Source organism: Hypanus sabinus, chromosome 21 (genome assembly GCF_030144855.1).
Source record: "Hypanus sabinus isolate sHypSab1 chromosome 21, sHypSab1.hap1, whole genome shotgun sequence".
Lineage (NCBI taxonomy): Eukaryota > Metazoa > Chordata > Chondrichthyes > Myliobatiformes > Dasyatidae > Hypanus > Hypanus sabinus.
In genome coordinates, this window is record NC_082726.1 from 63296345 (window position 1) to 63311582 (window position 15238).

The 15238-nt window shown below is 43.7% G+C and overlaps 1 protein-coding gene across 14 annotated transcripts in view; it reads left to right on the forward strand.

Moving 5' to 3' along the window:
• The window catches only part of zmiz1a (zinc finger, MIZ-type containing 1a), a 409121-nt gene that overhangs the window by 192093 nt on the left and 201790 nt on the right, over positions 1-15238 (forward strand). The window lies entirely within an intron of this gene.

Here is a 15238-nt window from a genome sequence, read left to right on the forward strand (position 1 = left end):
CTACATTGAGAATATGGGGAAAAAGTGAAGAAATTGTGCAAAAAGGCTGCAAAATATTGGCAGCAGAGGAGAATATCCCTATAGTATTAAGGGTGGGTCTTTAAGAGGAGATTTAGTTTCTGTGATCAATAAGCTTTCATTAGAACAAGGAGAGAGCTGGTCCACAGATCAGTCATGATCTCCTTGAACAGAAAAGAGGATATGGGAACATCTTCCCTGTCCCTCATCCACATGGTTCCATCTGCCCATCATCTCTTCCTTACATCGTTCCACTGATCTCCTATCAGTCCCTGTCACTTCCCCAACCTGCTTCATCTAATTTGTTTCTCTCCTCACCCACCACCCACCAGCTTCTGCCTCAAATTCAAAGTACGTTCATTGTCAATATATGTATACATTACCATATACTAGCTTAAGATCCAATTTCTTGCAGGCATTTACAGGGGAAAAATAAATGCAACAGACTGTTAAAAAAACTACACATAAACAAAGATTGACAAACAACCAATTTGCAAAGAAAGACAACTGTACAAATGAATACACTGAGAACACGAGTTGTAAACGGCCCTTGAAAGTGAGTCTGTAGGTTGTAGAATCAACATGGAACAGTACAGCTCAGTACTGACATTTCAGCCCACAATCTTACGCTAACTTTTTTAACCTACTCCCAGATCAATCTATTCCTCCCCCATAACCCTACATTTTTCTATCATCATGTGCCTAGCAAAAAGTTTCTTAAATGTCCTTAATGTTTCTGCTTCTGCCATCTGCCCTGGCATATGCTCACCAATCTGTGTAAAAAGAACACATAAACCCTCTCCCCCATACTTTCCTCCACTCACCTTAATATTATGCTCCCTCATATTAGCCATGTCCACTCTGGGAAAACATCTCTGGTTATCCACTCGATCTATGCCTCTTATCATCTTGTACACCTCTAACAAGTTGCCACTCATCCTCTGTTGCTCCAAAGAAAAGCCCTGTCTTGCTCAATCTATTAAAAAATACTCTACATAAACAAAGACTGGCAAACACTAATGTGCAAAAGAGGATAAACTGTGCAAGTACAATTAATACGGAGAACATGAGGGTTGTAAAGAGTCCTTGAAAGCGAGTCCGTAGGTCATCGAATCAGTTCAGAGCGGTGGTGAGTGAAGTTCTCCACGCAGCTCAGGAGCATTCCCCATCTTCCCCCATTACCAGCTGCAGACATATACAAGCTAACATGAACTTAAAATCAGAATCAGTTTACATATCTCAGTATAGTTTACATATGTACATAAACAAACAACTAAGTAAAGAATCTCTACAGATACAGAGAGACAAAGGTCTTAAGCAATGTTGGTTTTTCAAGTTGGTTCAAGAACCTGATGGGAGTGGGGAAGAAGCTGTTGTTGAACCTTGAGATGGGGCCTTCAGGCTCCTGTACCTCCTGCACAAATGTTGAGGGGGAGGGTGTGGCTTGGGATGTTGCCATCCTTAGACATCTCCTCCTGTAGATTCTTGAATGAGAATGTGGGATCTGTGTTGGATTAGTGCCACTAGGCGCTTGGTGGTTGAGGTGGAGCTGTTGGGCCAGGGAACCTGTTTTCCATTTGTGTAGCTTTTTAGGAAAGGGCCAGAAGGGGAAAAAAAATCTGTAATTGTTTAGATGGAAATTCCCTGAAAATTTATTATCAGTTCCAGGTAATAAAAGTTAAAGATCAAATATTAGTTTATTTGTCCCACGTGTATTGAAGTATAGAGTAAAATGTGTCCTTTGCATCAACAACCAACACGGTCTGAGGATGTGCTGGGGCAGCCTGCAATTGTTGCCATGCTTCCAGTGCCAGTGTAGCGTGCCCACAGCTTACTGAGCCATAAGCATAGGTCTTGGGAAACCAGAAGAAAATCACGCGGTCACGGGGAGAACATAGAAACGCCTTACAGACAGCAACGAAAATTGAACCATGATTGTAATTGCTGGCACTGAAAAGCATGACGCTAACTTACATATCTCACAGTTTGCTGGTTGGTACGTTAACTGACCACTGTATTTTTCCCCCACAGCAGAGGTTCCCAACCTTTTTTGTACCATGGACTATTACCATTAAGCAAGGGGTCCATAGACCCCCGGTTGGGAAGCCCTGTCTTAGTGCATGGCATGCCCACAACTTAATATCCCTGCCACATAAATCTTTGTGTATCCTTCATTACCAGCTTCTAAACTAAATGGAGGAGGGTATCGTCACATTCCTCATTCTATTTGTTGAGATTGATTGGCATGAATACCAGATGGCAGTGCTTAGGGCCCTTGGAAGGGGCGTGTTGTCTGCAACTTGGGTGGCTGCTCAGTAGCTGTTAATAACGGGCTGTGATCAGCCAACCAGAGCAGTGCTAAACCATGCCAGGCTAGACGATGCTTGAGTTCCATCTTTCAGGGAGGAAACTGCAGCCCTCAGCTGTGGCATGCTGTCTGCTGTCCAGCCTGAGAAATTTGTCTTTTAGTTGGTAGACCGACTTGAGGCATAATGTCACACTTGGCCTTCTAACCCTTGGTGGCCTCTGATTTCTTTTTGAGATGCAGACAAGATGACCACTTCTTGCCCTCTCCTAACACCTAATGAACTGCGTCATTCCAGGAAACTGTTTAGAGTCTGGAGACCAAACTGGCTGAAGGAGCAGGTATCATTCACTGAAATTTATTAGTAAACCAGGCAGTATTTCCTGATACTGGATCATTTCAGAATTAAATTATTGTGCTGTCAAGGTGGGATTTAAACAGGCCCTCCCCGGGTTATGAACAACCAGCCTATGTCCAGGCCGTACATACAAACAAATATTTGGGAGAGTGGTGGGTGGATTTGCTAGCTATAGGCATCTTCTGTCACCTGGAAACTCAATTCCATCTTACAATCTGTTCTCCTTACAAACAATTCACAGGAATGGAACTCTACTTTGTCCTGGCAGGATCTTGTTGTTCCGACGTAGAATGAGGTTATTCAGTCTACGGAGTCTGTACTGTCTCTATGCAAGACTATCCCTACGACCCTGCATATTATTTTCTCACAGCTAGCACTGTACTCTAGTGCAGCCAACTACTTCAGGATAGCAATACTTATACCCTGAAGATATTTGGATCACAATAGCTTCTCATTGAAAGTTTTCCCTCACTCTTGGGCTGCAACGACTGTGACGCTCTATGGATCGAGAATGATAGGAGGGAAACGCCCATTGCAGTACATTCTGGCAAAACCCTTTCCACTATTTAAGGGATGCCTTGTTTCTGTTGAAGCGTTGTCCAGCAAACTGCCAGGTTACCATGTGGTAGTTGGTAAGTCAGACTGCATACTATTCCTCAAGTAATCCCAGAGTTTGAATCTCAGAAGGGAATTTGAACTCAGCAACCGCCTCAGGTAGATTGGCTCTGCAAAATGGAGTAAAGCCACCTGAACCCTGGACGATCTTTTACTCTGGAGAGCCTCATTGTGAGGACCAGGCTTCTGGAGGCATCAAGCATGCCAAATTCATTAGTGGGACAGGTCACATGTGGAGGAGTGTATTGTCTTTGCTGAGGGGGGCCACATTAGAGAGAGCTGCTGGCTGCTTCTGTGGAAATGCACCCAGTGAATCCCTCAATTACTCTGGAGATGCAAGAGACTGCTGCTGGAATTCTGATGAAGCTCCAGCATCTTCTCAGAGTCCGGCACTGGTAGCCCTTTGTGTTCCTGCTTATCTCCCTCTAGCAGTTTCTTCAATCTTTACCCTCCCCTCCCCACACCTCATTCCACCTTTTTCTTTTTTTTTGTGTAACTATATCTCTATCCATCTGCCACTGTCTTCCAACTCCACCTGACGCAAGCTGCCTGTCTTCTTGAGCTACACACAAAGGCCAGACCATGAGACCATATGACATAGGAGCCGTACTTTGTGTGTGTTGCACGGCATTTCCAGCATCTGCAGAATCTCCTGTGTTGTCATCTTACACCATCCACTACTCACCTCAAACCCCTTTCCCATCACTCATTTTCTCCTCTGTACACCAGCCATCTCGCCTCTCCGCCCTCAGTGGAGGGTTCACGCAGGGTTCCCAGTGGTAATGCCGACAATTCCTTCCCCCGTCCTCACAGATGCTGCTCAGAATCAGAAGCCAGTTTAATATCACTGGCATATGTCAGGAAATTTGTTGCTTTGTCGCAACAGTACAGTGTAATATATAACAATGAAAAGAACTATAAATTACAATAAGAAAATATTTATTTAAAACGTAAATGAGTAGTGCAAAAGAAGAAAAAGATAGTGAGGCAGTGATCATGGGTTCATTGTCCATTCAGAAGTCTGATGGCAGAGGGGGAGAAGCTGTTCCTGAATCGTTGAGTGTGTGCCTTCAGGCTCCTGTACCTCCTCCCTGGTGGACGCAGTGAGAAGTGGACGTGTCCCGTGTGACGGGGGTCTTTAATGATGGACGCTGCCTTTTTGAGGAGTCACTCCTTGAAGATGTCCAGGATACTATGGAGGCTTGTGCTCATGATGGAGCTGACTAAGTTTACAAGCTATGGCATACTCAGTCATACTCGAAGATGAATCCCAGAATACAATCCAGTACACTTATTCAAAGCACTCCTGCACCTTCCTTGTCCATACCTTCTTGGTTTTTCTGGCAGATTGTTTTGTCTGAGGACTGGCAAACTTACTGTTGAGAAATGACCACTCGAAGGGGCAGTGGTACTGCAGAGGTGTGTCCTCATGAGCCATCTTAAACAAATCGCTTTCCAGTCATGAGTCAGAAGAGGAAATCTCAAGCTGTGTTTCTCAAAGTACAGTGTTAGATATGTTTACACAGAAGAGCACAATGTCTACCCATACCAATGATAATTAGCACTTTCATGGCAGCTCACATGTCACCTCAGTGAGCAGTAGCAGAAGGTCATTTGCGGTTTTGTTGTAGGCCTCTCTCTTTAACAGGTACTGATACAAACTGCTGGCATTATCCCTGCAGACAAGGGGAGTTGTTAAGTGTAGGACTCCTTCAAATACACTGAACTCATCTAAATGGAAAACACATTGTCTTCATTGTTTGCAAGTATTGAATGAACACGGTTGCCTTGGTAACTGCCATCCGAGGCCAGGCTTTTTTTCAGGACAGAGTGGGCCAGATGAACAAAGTAGACTCACAATCAACAAAGAACACTGTGTTCAGTCAGACCAGCAGTTTGAGTTGCCTTTTCACAGAAAGCCATCGATTCTTTTTGGAGTAACATTGCAGGAGACAAATTTTTCATTATTAGTTTTAGAGAGAACCGATTTCTTCGTTCTGTTCAGCTCAATCTGATTTGCAGTATAGGACTTGCATGCATTTGATTTGAACATTTTCCACATGAAAGCTTTGGAAGTACGTTCATTGCAGGTGTGTAACTGAGGGCTGTCCAAGTTTATAACAGTGAGGAAATCTGTAAAAACAAACAGAGGCGATAGGGGCTTGCAGGAACATGGTCAAAGCAGCAAAAGTCCCTCCCCCCCGACTCCTTCTATCAGACAGAAAAGACAAAAGCTTTAAAACATGCACCACCCGGCTCTGAGGCAGCCACTATGCCACAGCAGTAAGATTTCTGAAAAATGTTGAACTCTGTTCTTAGTAATCTCCTCACCATTTTTATTCACTTTATTTAGAGATCCAAAGCGGAACAGGCCCTTCTGGCCCTTCAGACATCCCAGCTCAGCAACTCACTGATTTAACCCTCGCCTAGTCATGGGACAATACACAATTACCAATTAACCCACAAACCCAGTACATTTTCTAACTGTGGGAGGAAACCAGAGCACCCAGAGGAAATCCCCAATCAAGTGGGAAGAAACATACAGATTTGCTTACAGAGGATACCAGAATGGAACTCCAAACTCTGATGCCCTGAGCTGTAATAGTGTTGTGCCCTTCACTATTATGGTCTTTACACCTTATTTATCTGCATCCACTGTCCTTTCGCTGTGTTGTAACACGATATTCTGCATTCTGACGAAGTGTCTCAGCTCTACTCCTTTCTGTAGATGTCGCCTAGCTTGCTGAGTTCTTCCAGCAAATTATTCGTGTTTTGAAGTGATCTGTTGGGATGGCATCCAAAACTAAGTTTTTAACAGTAAACCAGTACTCGTGATGATTATATTCCAATTCTAATTCTAGCAACATGATGCTAGAGAGGGAAATCTCATGGGGGCAGGTGAGATGCACTGAAACTTCAGAGCATCTCTTTGGAATGTGGGAAGAAACCCACACGGTCATGGGGAAAACATACAAACTCCTTACAGACAGCAGCAGGATTAAACCTGAGTGTTATCCTTCAATGCGAGGACTGCTGAAGATAGAATGAACACATCTTGATATAAAGACTAAGAACTGAGTGTTAACTTCAGCCTGCATCTGTTATTGTGCTGTGGGTGGTGTCAGAATGCAAACAGCTATATGCTGTACAAAAACATTGGCCTTCCCACAGTCTAGTGCTGGGTATAGTTTATGTGAAGAACATTGTTTTGGAATGTTTGAATTGGAATTTGTTTAGTATTGTCACATGCACTGAGATACAGTGAAAAGCTTGTCTTGCACATTGTTCATACAGATCAGATCATTACACAGGGCATTGAGGTGGAACAAAACAAAACAATAACAGAATGCAGAATAAAGTGTAACAGCTACAGAGAGAGTGCAGTGCAGGAAAACAGTTAAATGGCTGCCTGTGAGGAGACGAATCTCAAGGTTGTATAAAGTATGCATTTGTTGATAATAAATGTACTTTGAACTTTGAAGTGCAAAATCATAATGAGGTAGATTGTGGGGTCGAGTCTTATCTTGTGCTGGGAGCGATTTAATAGTCTTGAAACAGTGGGTTCAAAGCTGTCCATGAGCCTGGTGGTAAGTGCTTTCAGGCTTTTGAGAGGAGAAGAGAGAATATTCAGGGTGGGTGGGGTCTTTGATTATGATGGCTGCGGGAGAGAGAGGCAGAGTCCGTGGAGGGGAGGCTGGTTTCCGGGAGGTGCTAAGCTGTGTTCACAACTCTCTGCAGTTTCTTGTGGTCACTTGCAGATCCGTGAATAGGATGCTTTCTTTGGTGCATTGATTAAAAATTGACGAGAGTTGACAGGGAACATGCCAAGTTTCTTTAACCTCCTGAGGAAGTATAGGCGTTGCTAATCCTTCCTGGGTTGAATTGCGCCAATTCAAAGGGTTTCTGACTTTCATAATGTGTCAATGATTCAGACATTTATTCTTCTCTCCTCCACCATCCACCCTCCCTCAGTCTGTGTTTTAGCACCAATTCAGATACAGTAACGAGGGAATGATCACCCAACACTCACAGTCTGGTCCGCTGCTGAAGTGGCCAATGGTGCTTGGACAAGCATCTTTTCCCCAGGGTCAAACTGAGGGCTTGCATTTAAGGTGAGGGGGTGACGGTTAGAAAGAAATGTGTGGGGCAAGTTTTTTGATACACTGAGTGGTGGGTGCCTGGGATAAGAAGCATTTGAAAGTTTCTCAGATGGAGAGAATGGAGGAAATCGGACCGTGCTTAATGGGTTAGGGGATTTCAGCACAATATCCAAAAGCTTCTTCCCGTGCTCTGTGGTTCTATGTTCTTCATATGTTTAGCCATGTATGTCATTGAGGTACCTTTCCCATCACCTTTACACTTATCGGCCACTTTATTAGGTACCTCTTACCTTACACTGAGTGGCTACTCAGTGTAAATGTCAACAACTGAATATCAAAGTATCCAAACCTCTTAAACTTTACAGGATATTGGACCTCAGGTTCCCCTGTGGTCATATGATATTGTTTCCTTCTTTTCCAGAAACTTTGGCCATCACCCTTAAATCCCCAACCCCAGCATTAGGCCTTTGTTTGGCAACATCTCTCCCAAAACTCCTCGGTAGTTTGAGACCCAACTTCAAAAGATGTATCCAACGCAACACAAGGTCCAGTGTTGTCAGCTGTCAGTGAGGGATGTTCTGAAGGTGAAGTTACTGCTCCCAAACGTGAGGGAATGAGGGATCTTCACACCTTCCTTCTGAAGATTCCTATGGGTTCTCAATTTATTCCCGAAGCAGGGTCTCGGCTTGAAACATCGACTGTTTATTTGTTTCCATAGATGCTGCCTGATCAGCTGAACTCCTCCAGCCCTGTGTACGTGTTGCTTTATCAATTTATTTACCAGTTTCATGGTTATCAAGTCACACGCGGTCTGGAAAAACCTATCTGTTCAGAAAGTACCAATAATATATAATTACAAATTAAAGGTTAGGACCACAAAGCCTATTAACTTGCAGGCCCCAGTGTATTTCCCATTTAAACAAATGCATTGCACATTGAAAACCTCTCATAAGGAAGTGATTGACATTTTCTTAAGAAGTAAGTGGGATGCGACAGTAATCCACCACTTGCAGAGCAAATTCGTCACATTATGTCTCAGTCCTTTCACTGTAATTTCGCTAACAGCCGTATTTCAGTTCAAACCAGATTGTCAATGTATCTGTTCAACATGCTGACAGCGTTGTCAATATACTGTCAGAGTATCTGCTGGAGACACATCAGCAAGCTTTCTAAAAATGATTTATCGTTGATCAGTGCTGGCAAAATAAGGCACAGGATAATCTACCCCTGTTGTGTGTAGAATACCCTTAGTGATCACACTGCATTAGATTATGATGGCTGCGCATATGTTGCTGGCAAAATTTTAGTCAAAGGATAATTGTGGGTGAGTGAAATTTTCACATCATGACAACTTGACCTGTGAGAATCACCAGACAGTGCAGACTCTCTCTAAACGTGTCTGTTCCCGGGCAGGGTAATTGGAGAGATACAATATGAGGGTGAAGTATTGTTGGTTAAAGGTCTGTCACCACTCATGGCAGTAGTGGAAGCAATTTGAGATAATGGATTGTGAGTGTCACATCCATCGCACAATAAGGTGCAGTGTACTAGGCACAATTTTGTCTGTAGCTCATTGGTTCAAATATAGAGCCAAATTGCATAATTAAAGCCTGGCCTTTAAAGATTTCAAAAATAAAATTTATAAGAATTAAAACACAATCCATGTGCCTACCTAAGAGCTTCTTAAATGTCTCTAATGTATCTGCCTCTGCCAGAATGCCTGGCAGGGAATTCCATGTATCCACCACCCTGCGTAAAAATTCTACCTCTCACATGCCATCCATACTTTCCTCCGATCTGTAAAGAAGAATTAAATGCAGCCAGCAATGAGCAGACCAACCCCCTTTCTGATATTCCATTGTAAATAAAATGCAGAAAGTGCTGGGAACACTCAAGAGGTTGGTCAGCATCTCAAGAGGGAGAATTCGAATTTCCTTATTGAATATACGTCTACATAATGTCAGTGTTGTACCCTTTGCTCAGCCGTTATGCAGCCAGTTTCCCGTCAGGGATTTGGACTGCCAATAGGGGGACAAAATAGTCAAGGCCATTTTCTAACTATTAGACTCTCTTTCCTCTGCCAGACTTTGATGCGATAGCTTGTGACTTCAGATGTTTTGGGTCAGTTGTGAAATCACAGTTGGGTTACAACATGAAAAGAGCATGTAAGAGCAATCCAACTCACTCAGTCTCCCTCCATTCTCCTAAAGCCCATCAAACTCCATCCTTACCAACATGCTGAACACTGATATTGAATCTGCTACCCATGGCAGACCAAACCCTCTTTTATCACTACTTAAAGAAAAGTTCTCTTTCCTGCTCAAACCCCAGGGATACTTGACAACACCGGACCTTGTATCTCACTGGAAGCACATGATCCATAAACCTTCAATGGAAGCCCAGGATCTAAAGACAACCTGTAAATCAAAACAGATTCTTATGTTTAGATAATGCCTTCAGAGAGGACTTAAACAGGATATCACGATAGTGTAGTGGTTAGCGTGACATTTTGCAATGCCATCTGTAAGATCACGGTTAGAAACATAGAAAATAGGTGCAGGAGTAGGCCATTCGGCCCTTCGAGCCTGCACCGCCATTCAGTATGATCATGGCTGATCATCCAACTCGGAACCCTGTACCTGCTTTCTCTCCATACCCCCGATCCCTTTAGCCACAAGGGCCACATCTAACTTCCTCTTAAATATAGCCAATGAACTGGCCTCAACTGTTTCCTGTGGCAGAGAATTCCACAGATTCACCACTCTCTGTGTGAAGAAGTTTTTCCTCATCTCGGTCCTAAAAGGCTTCCCCTTTATCTTTAAACTGTGACCCCTCGTTCTGGACTTCCCCAACATCGGAAACAATCTTCCTGCATCTAGCCTGTCCAATCCCTTTAGAATTTTATACGTTTCAATAAGATCGCCCCTCAATCTTCTAAATTCCAGTGAGTATAAGCCTAGTCGATCCAGTCTTTCTTCATATGAAAGTCCTGCCATCCCAGGAATCAATCTGGTGAACCTTCTCTGTACTCCCTCTATGGCAAGAATGTCTTTCCTCAGATTAGGGGACCAAAACTGCACACAGTATTCCAGGTGCAGTCTCACCAAGGCCTTGTACAACTGCAGTAGAACCTCCCTGCTCTTGTACTCAAATCCTTTTGCTATGAATGCCAATTGCTGCTGTTGTTTGTACGTTCTCCCCAGTGTTGCGAGGGTTTCCTCTGGGTAGTCCGGTTTCCTCCTACATTCCAAAAATCTATAATGAGGGTTAGTGAGTTGTGGGCATGCTATGTTGGCACCAGATGCACGCTGGCACTTGCAAGCTGCCTGAAGCACTTCGCAAATGATGACCCAAGTGACACATTTCACTCTATGTTTCAATATGCTGAGACAAATAAAGCTAATCTCTCTGTCTCTCTCTCTCTGGAGATCCAGAAACAGGCAAACTGTAAATCAAAACAGATTCTTCAGTTCAGTTGAGTAAATGCCTTCACAGGAGACTTAAACACTTTTAAAGTTTTCTCATGGAATTCTAAATGGATTTCTGCTTAGATTTACAACGCTTACACCATGACACCCAGCTGTGTTACTTTCTGTTGGTGATGAGCTGCCTATATATCACATAGATTTTGTGAGATCTCTGTGTTACACTCTACCAAATTCTTCAATAAGTCAAAGTTCAAAGTAAATTTATTATCGAAGTATGTATATGTCACCATATACTACCCTGAGATTCGTTTTCTTGCAGGCACTTACAGGGAAAATAGACTTCATCAATAGACTTCATCAAAAATTATACATTTCAGACAGAAGATTCAAGATTGTTTAATGGCATTTCCAGCGCACAAGTGTAAAGGAGAACAAAATAATTGCTACTCCAGGTCTGATACAGCACAGGAAAACACAATAAGATAAAGAACACAATAATAATAAAAAAAGTACAATAAAAAAAAGCACTACGTAGAAGTCTTTGGCATATATGTATAGCCAGGGAGCCTACGACCTTTGCACAGTCCTGTACTTGTCAACGTGGAACAGAGAGCGAGTTAGTAGATCATGCAGAAGCAAAGGATGGTGGGAATGGGGAGAGTGGAGCACCGTGGGAGGGGTGTGGGACAGCTGGCAGAGAAGTGCCGGCACGGGTACAGATACACCCAGCCCCGAGACACCAGGCAAGGTCATTTGATTCAAAACAATTGATTTATTGATGTCTGTCTGGTGCTTCCCACTCCCTTCCCTCTCCCTTCCCCTTTTCCCAACCATGATTCTCTCTCCCTACCCCCCTTCTCACTCTCAGTCCACAGTAGAGACCTGTACCAGAATCAGGTTTATCACCACTCACATATGGCATGAAATTTGTTGGTTTTTTTTGCAACAGTGCAGTGTAATGCATAAAGTTACTGCAATCATTACAGGTGACTGACAGGAAATAAAGTATTGGTGGTGTGGGTGTGGAGAGGTGGGTTAATGGGTGGAGGTGGTGATCAACATTACTGCTTGGGGAAAGTAACTGTTTTTGAGTCTGGTGGTCCTGGAGTTGGTGCTGTATAGCCTCCTCCCTGATGGGAATGGGGCAAACAGTCCATGAGCAGGGTGTGTGGGAGCCTTCATAATGTTAGTGGCCCTTTATGGGCATCTTTCTGTATATATGTCCTTGATGGTGGGTAGTGCCAGTGATGCATTGGGCAGTTTTAACTACCCGTCAAAGACCACTACAGTGCAGTTTCCGTACCGAACAGCGGTACAGCTGGTTATGATGATCTCTTCAGCCTCCCCAGGAAGTTGATACATTCGATGCATTCGGGAAAGGTGATCTTTCCTGATTGTGTAGAATATGTTCTGCGACCGAGAGAGGTTGTGCGAGGTCTCCTCGTAGTTTCCACTGCCATGCCATTGAGGTAAAGAGGGATGTGAGTGGTGCAAGTCAATAACCATGTCCTTTGTCTTGTTGACATTGAGGAAGAGGTTATTTGCCTGACACCAGGGCTCAAGCTCTTCCACCTGCTCTCTGTGGGGCATCTCAACGTTGTTGGTGATGAGCCCCACCATTGTTATGTCATCAGCGAACTTGACAATGTGATTACTGGGGTGTTTGGCGGTGCAGTCATACACGAGCAATGGGCTGGACACACAGCCCTGGGGCGGGGTGCGCCTGTGTTGAGGATAATCGATGAGGCAACAGGGTAGCACAATGCTTTATAGCACCAGCAATCTGCCTTTAATTCTCTCCACTGTCTGTAAGGAGTTTGTGTGTTTTCCCCATGACCATGAAGGTTTTGTCGCATAGTCGAAAGACATACCAGTTGGTAGGTAAAATGGTCATTGTAAATTGTCCTGTGATTAGGCTAGGGTTAAATCGTGTGTTGCTGGCCAGCACGGCTCAACGGGCCACAAGGCCTGTTCCACGGTGTACCTCAATAAATAAATAAAATGGTGGGGAGGCAGGAGGGTTGTGTATCCTGACTGCCTGAGGTCTAAGGGTTAAGAATGTACGAACTTCCTCACAGAGTAAGCCGGAATCACACTCCAACCTCTGACATGCTGAGCTGTAAAAGCGTTGTGCTAGTATTTGTTTTCTTTTACACCTTGTTTGTTTGTTAGTCCTGCTTGTAAATAATCGGCAGCTCATGGTCTTCCAGCTTACTTCTCTTGTAATCAGCTCTTTGGTTTTGCTGGCTTTGAGTGAGAGGTATTTCTGCCTCATCCCCACCTACATCAACTCCCTTCAGTTTTGGCTGCTTCTGGAACAGAAAGCAGAGGTCCCAGAGGAACGGCAGAGAACGGCAGTAGAGAGGGGACAGCTACAGCAGACCAGCACTCGCAGAAAGAGCTCGTTCTCTGCAGTAAAGGGTTTATCTGATTTTCGTGCCATAAGTGGCTAGTGCTAAAAGTCAGTTGTGTTTGTTATCAAATAAAAGTTGGTTAAATGCCGTTAGTGAGATTCATGCACAGCTGTGTCAGTGCCAGGAAGGAGGCAGGGCAATGATATTACAGCGCACAGGACACAGAACAACTTTCTGCAGGAAGTCAGCGGACCAAGCTGCAACCGTGGCCGTGGGGGGGGAGGGAGGAGGGGAAAGGATTGCCAAGATCCTCCTCTGGACCATACGTGAGGGTCTGTGAGGGACGGAGAAGAGCTGAACCTGGTCAGTGAGTAGGAGAGAATATTTCAGCTAGAATTTTAAATTAAAATATAACAATAAATGAATTGCAATAATAAATAGATTGGAAATAATATGGGAAAAGTGTAGCTCAGATGATTGATAGTTGGGCTGAGTTGTTCTCCGATCTTGGCAATTTACTGTTCAAATGCACAAAGTTCCAGCCAATCAGATATGAGAATTCCTCCCCACATCGCGATTGAATTTCTGAAATGATGTCAAATCAGTGTACGAAGACCAAGCATTCAGAAGACACACTAGACTCAACAGCCCATTGACAATGTCTCCTTGTATGGTGAGGAAACAATTGCCAAGATCGAAGAACAACTCAACCCGATAAATCAAAAAAGGTAAAAAAAAAGGAGGTGAAAGGTTATCAGGAACCAAGCCAAGTTGAGCTTATTGTCACATGCACAAGTATGGTGAGATACAGGTGCAATGAAAAACTTACTTGCAGCAACATAACAGGCGTGTAGGTACAGAGAATGTAAGTTATATATCAATTATATAAGATAGTCCAGAGGTAAAAGGATTGCAAAAAGTCCTTCGAGCAAAAAAAGGCTACAGTCAGAGAAATGCAAGAGGTAGTCCGTAGTGTTCTGTTGCTGAGGTGGGGTTAGGGTCAGCTCAAAGTGCTTGTAGAAAGGTAACTACACCTGAACCTTCCAGTTTATTGTATTAATTGAGACATGGCGTGGAACAGGCCCTTCCAGCCATACCACTCAGCAACCCACCAATTTAACCCTAACCTGATCACAGAACAATTTACAATGACCAATTAACCTACCAACTGGTATGTCTTTGGGCTGTGCAAGGAAACCAGAGCCCCTGGAGGAGACCCATTTGGTGACGTGCTGAATCTCCTCAACCTTGTAATAAGCTAGAGGTGCTAACGAGCCTTCTTCATGTCAAAGCAGGAACGCGAAGCTGACTTACTTACTTTCAGATCAGGCCTGATCTTATTAAAAGCTGGCACAGTCTGGCAGGCTGAGTGACCTACTCCTGCACGTAGTACACGAGTTAGAGAGTTTGTAAGTCAGTGCCTCAGAAAAGTATCCTGTCCCCAACTCTTCCTGCACATAAATGAGTATTACAACCAGGGATTTTGATCATTTTAACCGAGAATTTTTATTTGTGAATCACATGCTCCTTTTTTCACAGTACAGCCCAAAAAACAGGGAAAACTGTAAAGCACAAAAAAATTTAAAAATCAAGAACTGTAATTTCAGCAGTTCAAAAGTATTTATCCCCCTTTTGCTCAGTACTTAGTTGAACCATGTCTTGCAGTTATATCAGCCGGTAGTCTTTTTGGGTAAGTCTCTTTTAGTTTTGCACAATATGGTGGAGCAAGGCTCACCCATTCCTCCTTGTAAAATTACTCAAGCTGTGCCAGGTTAGTTGGGGAACAGTGGTGGACAGCACTCTTGAGGTCTTGCCAGAGATGTTTGATCAGTTAAGTTCTCCAGTCTGACAGGACCACTTAAGGACATCGATTTTCTTCATTTGAAGCCACTCCATGGCTCCTCTTGACAGTGTGCTTTGGGTCGTTGTCCTGCTGAAAGACTAACTTCCTCCCCAGTTTAAGCATTCTGGCAGATGCTAGCAGGTTTTTATCCAGGATCTCTCTGTATTTGGCCGTAGTCATCTTCCCATCAATTTCAAACAGATTTCCAGTTCCTGCT